The following is a 7,166-nucleotide window of genomic DNA, read 5'->3' on the forward strand; positions in this document are numbered from 1 at the left end:
TAAAAGAATCTAGTCCTTTCCATCAGCTCATCAAGACCAGCAGGAAAAGTTGTGACCTGTTCCCAATAGGCTAGACCGCAATATTTTTCAAGAAAACTAAGATGATCTGTTGCCTCTCCTGTAAAACTGTATTTATAATACTTAAGATGGCCACCACTGAAAGTAAATCATTAACTGATTGTACTTATCCTCACAAAAAGAAACACCTACAGCAACTGTTGGGAAATATTGGCTTTTTAATAAAGCCAATAATAAATAAAATGGATAAAAAATAGGAATTGCTAGAAGGATAGCAGATGGGAGGCTAGATTTGAAAAAAAAAATCACAAAATTAACAATGTGTGTGTCAAGAACCCTGGTCACTTTAGAACAAAGTTGATGAGCTGCTGTACACTGGCAGCCTCCAAGGGAAAATCCTGCTGGAGTCAATGACTTCTCTTACCTTTCCTATACTGTCTTTTACAGCTAGGCAGAGATCCCCATAAAGATGAACTGAGTGACCTCATTAGCTTTCTCTAAGTGCCCCTTAAGATCCTTCATTGTTGCTTGCTTAGAAACTCCTACCACAATGGTTTGGTACCTTACTGCCTGACTGCTGCCTATCGCACTGAGTAATATTGGCTCATTTTTAGTTTGTGATCCCTTGTCTGTCTGCATCTGTTATCTTAGATTCTAAGGTCTCTGAGTAGGGACTGTTTCTTTGTTTTATGTACAGTGCTTAGTACAGTGGAGTCCTGTTCCTGGATTGGTGTTCCTAGGTTATATGGTAATACAGTTAATAAATAATAACATTATAGAAAATGCAGGAAAATGGCCAACATGTCTTTCTCATCTTTCTAAATGGAAAGGGGTCCTGGTATTTCTAATCAAACTGGGGTGGGTGGGGATGAAGGGGGCAGGATCTTGCATTTGTTACACAAAGGTTATGGATGCTCCTGTAAATGTAGAAGTGGATCTCTTTAGGCTTTGGTTCCCTTTATTTGTAAATGAGAATAATGATAATTTATTAAGAAAGTGCACCTGTAGGGTCTAAATGTGTCCGCCAAGTGCCATAAAAGAACACAGTATTATAGGGGTTTTCATGGATTTTATGAAACCTACACTGACAGAGAAAGAATTAATAGGATCTTAGGCACTCATTTAGCCTCCAGGGTAGCTGCTGGAGGCAGGGAACTGAGTCATAAAGAAGCAACACCAATGCAAAGAATGGAGTAGCAGTTGGCAAAAGGATGTTAGAGGAGTTTAAAAGCTGCAATATCATGCCAAAAGACAAAGAGGTGTGGCTGATAATAAGTCACCGTTGACAGGATATTTTGGTGGCAGAGGTGGGAGTTGGGATACAGTGCTGGCATGTTCCTCTAAGTCATGTAACCCCAGGTTTGTGTGTGCATTTTCTGCATTCGCCTTCTCATGGATTGCTGAGGATGTTTTTGTGGAAGCTTTTTTTTTTTTTTTTTTTACTGAGTTCACTTGATCTGCCTGTTTCTTGCATGAAAAGCATATCTTCTGATGTCATGAGTCGGTGCTATAAAATGTTTGTGGCATCACAAATGGATGTCATGTCAAAAACAAAGAGAAAAAGCTTAAAGTGAAAATGATTAGTAGGAAGATGATAGCTCTTGAAGTCAACCTCCTGTTGTCACAAAATAGTCCTTATGATATTAAGAAAAGATTAAACCACCAATGTATCATTCACACTTCTTTCTAAATCAAATGATTGTCATCTTTTTCCAGAAAGAATAGCAGCTGATGTAAACTTGCTTTGTTTTTTTCTATACTTCATTCTTTCCTCTTGGTATTTACAAAGAAATCAGACTGTCCAAAGAAATATGGTAGATTACTTCTGTTCTTGTTGCATCTCTAGGAAATCAAGTTGACAAAGAAAATACTATATTTTCTCACGTATAACATATACCTTTCCCCAAAAACCAGCTGCTAGAAACTATATTATATATGAGAAAATATGGTAGGACTAATTTCTGCTGTTTACTGGACAAAATCTAAAGAACCCTGTGTGTTATCCACAGGGAGGAGAACAATGAGCAAGCTCAACCCCTAGCTGCTGCTACTCAGGTACTTACTACAAAGGAAAGATTTTTTTTTCTTTATTTTGCCTTTTCAAAACAAGGTGTATATCTTATTCCAAGGCACAATGCATGCAATAAAATATGGTATTCTACATAGTTTCTTCTTGGCCAGTTTGCACCCCCCCGCTCTCAAAAACCAATCAATACTTATGATGTGAGAAATACTTTGGTCAGATGTCTTTGGAAGATCCACACAAATAACTCAGTAGCAGCAGGGGTGGGGTGGGAGGAAAATCATATAAAAGGGGTGGCATTGCTTCACATGTGCAAATGCAACTTTTGCCTGCTGCCTTTTTTCCAGCTTAACATGCCACATCTGGTAAGTCTATCTCCTTGTTTCATTATTTTCCACAGCTGCTCTGCCCCTGCCCCCCTCCCCAACCAAATTCATATTCAAGTTGGGAAGTGGCACAGTCTTGTGTGTTGGTTGATTATCAACTGGTATTTCTGTTTTTTTCAGTGGGACTTCTACATGAGTAGAAGTCATCCGAGAAGCCCAAGATTATTGAGAATATTCTGCATCCCCTAGGCCTAAAGACCTCTGCTGGGTTTCTTGTGCATGCTGGTTCTGACCAAAACAAAATTGGCTTCTATGTAGGTTTAGTTCTCTCTTGTTTATGTGGATGCAATTCTGTTTATGTGGATGAAGCTTGAGAAAGATAAATAAGAGTGGATTTTGGCTCAGGACCAGGAATAAACACTCCCCTATGATATAAGATTGTACTGTACCCGTTATTAAAAGAAGGCCTGAAGAGCTCTGTGTCAATCATTTTACAAGAAAGCATCTTGGAAGCGACAGTATTTCTCAGAATTTCTTCACAAGGTCCTGCTCCATTTTTATATATACCACATTACATATACTCTGTAAGAACTAGAAACCAGAATCTTCCCAGATCCCAATTAAATGCTTTGATCATTAGATACACAATCTGTTATAATCACATATTATTAATAATGACCCAGGTTATTCATTATTTTTATACTGCTTTAATGTTAAGACCCAATAAAGTTGAAGGTTTCCCTCAGCCAAATGACACATCAGGCCAATGTGGTTAATGCCTGTCAGTTTTCAGTGATCAGTACCATCATGTCCAGCCACTTTTTACACTTTTTACACTTGCCGGCCCAGACCCCACATAGCAGGACTCCACCCATCAGCACCCATGTGGGCGTACCCTTCAGGGCACCTGACACTGGAACTATCTGCCACTGCCGGATTGCTGCAGACTCAGGACGGTTTTCATGCCCTGCAGGTGTGTGTGACTGGAATGGGGCACGGGCTGCAGCTTGGGGGTAGGGGGGCTGCAGCCCGGGGGCAGGGGGGCTCCGCAGGCCTGGCCCCACTGCGGTTTAGAGTGGGGGACAACATGCGTGTGTCCTGCCACCCCAGGCCCCACGTTCCCACTGCCCCTCCAGCCCGGGCCCCATGCTCATACCCCCTGCCTACTTGCCCCTTCTTGCTGCTGCCACCACTCCTTCGCACCTGCCTGCCAGCTGCGGGCTCCTGCCACCCCACCCTGGGCCCTGCCAGCCCTGGCTCTGGGCACTAGACCGGGCTCTGTGGTCATGCTGCCCCGCCCTACTTTCTCACCACCGCTGCTTCTCACCGCTGGCTCCAGCACCACGCGCAGGAGCAAATCCCGCTCTCCTGCTGCCCTGCCCTGGGCCCCTGCTGGCTGTCACTCACTTCTGAACTTGCTGCCACTGCTTGTTCTCCCCAGCCCCATGCTGAGCATTATAACAAAACACTCTAAGCGCTAAGTGAAACCAGGCACATATTTTAAATGAGCGCTATAGCGAAATTGTGGTAGGCGAAACCGCTTTAAGCAGGGGTTGCCTGTATATGCCTCTACAGCTGCAGCAATCTCTCTTAACCATTCCACCACTGTGCCCCTAAGATGACCATGTTTTTTATGGTTGTTCTACATGTGCCTTTACAGTAGCATTATATCATATTTTCTCATATACCACATGTCCTGTAAGATAAGATACACCTTGTTTTTTGAAAGGCAGAATGATGGGGGGAAAAAAAGATCTTTCTAGAGGTATAGCTACATGGAGCAGGGAGAGAAGCTAATCTTCAGCTGCCTTGCCCTCCCTTTCCTACATAAATAAACCTGGAACTCTAGCTGCTACTGGAGACTTGTTTCCATAGGTGGACTATGTTTTTGAAAAGAGCTACAGAGAGTCTGGGCCTGTAAAATAGGAAGAAAGAAACCAGGAACAACTAGCAGACAGCAAAATTGCCCTAGGAATCGTTACCTTGATTAGTGAAACATCACAACCATTGAAAAGGAGAGTTGATTACTCTTTACTTCACAGGTATTAATAATGAGTCATTAAGTCAACTGACTCCTTCAGTAGCCTGAATAGTAATGCCATAGCTGCTGCACTGTGGAGCAGGAATCAAAGCAGAGTGCTTCTATCTTGTTCAGAAAATCATTTTCCCCATTTAATAGAGAATTATGGAAAACATAATTAGTAGACAAAACTACTGGAAGGCCAACAGACAACTCAATAGCCATAAGGAAAGGGTAATTATGAACGGATCCATGTCAGAATGGTGGGAGGTTTCATGTGAAGTACCACAAAGGTCTGTCCTGGGCCCAGTGGTGTTCAACATGTTCAGTAATGATTTGAATGCTGGCATAGAAAGCTTCTTGAGCAAGTTTGCAGATGACACAAAACTGGGAAGGATTGCAGACATGCTGGCAGATGAGAGTGCAATTCAGAAGGATCTTGACAGATAGAAAAGCTGAGCTACAGCAAGCAGGATGAAGTTCAGTGCTGACAAATGCAAGGTACTACACCTCAGAAAGAATAATCAGAAATACAAATGCAGAATGGTTGATATTATGACTGCACTGTGGAGAAGGATCTTGGAGTCTTGGTAGATCACAGACTCAGTATGAATCTGCAGCTGTAGTTACATAGAAGATGAATGTGGTTTTGGGCTGCAGTAATAGAAGCCTTAGGTTCAAGGCATAGGAGCTGATAGTACCTCTACAGAGCAGTGGTTAGGCTGCATCTAGAGCAGGGGTGCTCAAATCCTGGCCTGTGGACCAGATCCAGCTGCTGAGCCATATTATTCAGCCCGTGAGGATCCTTGTGGGCCTAAAAATTGGGCAGCAGGGGAGGGAGTGGCAGCTAATTGCCAGTTTCCTGCTGTCAGATTTCTGGACCTAGGAGGAGCTGTGCCCACCAGATTGTGTGCACAGAGACAAGTGAGGGTGGAGGCAACTTGGGGCCTGATCTAGCCTGTGGACTGACCCTGCATCATTATCTTGCCCATGGGGCCAAAAGATTGAGCACCACTGATCTAGACTACTGTGTGCAATTTTGTGTTCCACATTTTAAAAAGGATGTGGAGAAGTTAGAGAGGGTCCAGAGGCAGGTGACAAAAATGATAAGGTGCTTGGAAGGCAACAGACATGTTCAGCTTGCAGAAATAGTGCATAAGAAGGGACATGATAGCTGTCTTCTAATGCCCAAAGGGCTGCCATAGTGAAGAGAGAAAACAACTTTTGTCTCTTGCTGCAGAAGAGGGTACAGACTAATGGTTCAAAGTTGCAGTAGGTTTAGATTGTAGGCTTAGACTGGATACCAGGAAAATCTTCTTTGCTGTTAAAATAGTGAGGCAGTGAAATAGATTGGTTAGGGTAAGGTTTCGAACCTCCATCACTGGAGTTGTTCAAGAAGAGGTTGAACAGCCACTGGTCAGGGATGATCTGGGTGTAGCTATGCCTATGTTCTACTTTGGGTATTTTCTACACTTCTCTGCTTTGCTGGTTGCTGCATGGGACCAGGAAGGAATTTTTTCCACTCCTGCTGCTACATGTCTGGGTCTTTTTTAGCCTCCATCTGAAGCCCTGGGGGCTGGCTGTCGCTATACTGGAGGATTTTAACTGGAGTGTGCCAGTGCTCCTTCTGGGACTTAAATCTGGAGGTTCCTGACTAAAGGGTCTTGCCTCTTGGATCAGGGTCAGACCAATCAACATATCTGGGATCAGGAAGGAATTTTACCCCATATCAAATTGGTATGGACTGTTGGGGGTATTTGTCTTTCTCTGTAGTAGGGCCTGGGGGGAGGTGTAGCCCCCTACCTGGGATCTCCTCAGCATATTTTAACAACCTTTTACAGAAGCAAGGCATTGGCTGCTGTGGTCTTCCTGCTTTACCTGTGGCAGGTGAGTGTGTTATGTTTTGTGTTGCATTGGAGTTTACTGTGTTGTTTTGCTAAGAACCTAGACAATAGATTTGTATAGGTTGCTTTGGATAGAGATGGGTGTGTGTATAATTATATAGAAAATCTCGTTAAGATCCTAAGAACATTTGAATCACCTGTATAATTTTAAAACCATTTCCACAGGTTTAAGATTCTTCTACATTTTAATTGTACATCAACTTTTGTATTTAGTTCAGGTATCCATAGAACTTGAGAAAAATAAATTTGAGAAGAAAAGAGAAACTTACAGGGTGACCATTTTGTGCTTTCAGCAATAGTAGTGGAATATAAAAGCTGGCGTGCTGACCCATAGTACTAGTTCAGAGGCAATTATGCCAATTCATAGACATAGGGTGTATCTATACATGCATTTGATGTGGGATCAGTTTACTTGCGAATAAACACTCCAGGGTAGGTGTCTACACATGCACGGAAGCAGATTTTCTGTTAATGGCAGCAAGCTGATCCCACTTCCTGGGGCCCTGCTATGGGCCCGTGCTGCCACCTGGGGGAACTCGAGGCTCCGACTGCAACTACCAGCAGCCGGCAGCCCTGCTCTCTGCTCCCTGGCCAGAAGCAGCATGAGACCTATAGGGGCCGCATGTGCAGCTGTCTCCTCACCACCTCTACCTCCCTGCACCATGGCTGCTCAAGCCCCTGCCCCTGGCAGTGATGACCAGTGCCCTGGGCATGCAAGGATCCCCATGGTAAGTCAGGCAGGCAGGGCTGGGCCCAGGTGGGCTGAGCCCCCATCCCCACTCACTCCCCAGGGGCAGGCAGGCCACTAAGTGCTGGCCAGAGGCTGTCTGCCTCCCCCGTGCCATTCTCAGGCCAGGACAGCCCAAGCTTCTGGC

Source organism: Alligator sinensis, unplaced genomic scaffold, assembly GCF_000455745.1.
Source record: "Alligator sinensis unplaced genomic scaffold, ASM45574v1 scaffold424_1, whole genome shotgun sequence".
In the NCBI taxonomy this organism is placed as follows: domain Eukaryota; kingdom Metazoa; phylum Chordata; order Crocodylia; family Alligatoridae; genus Alligator; species Alligator sinensis.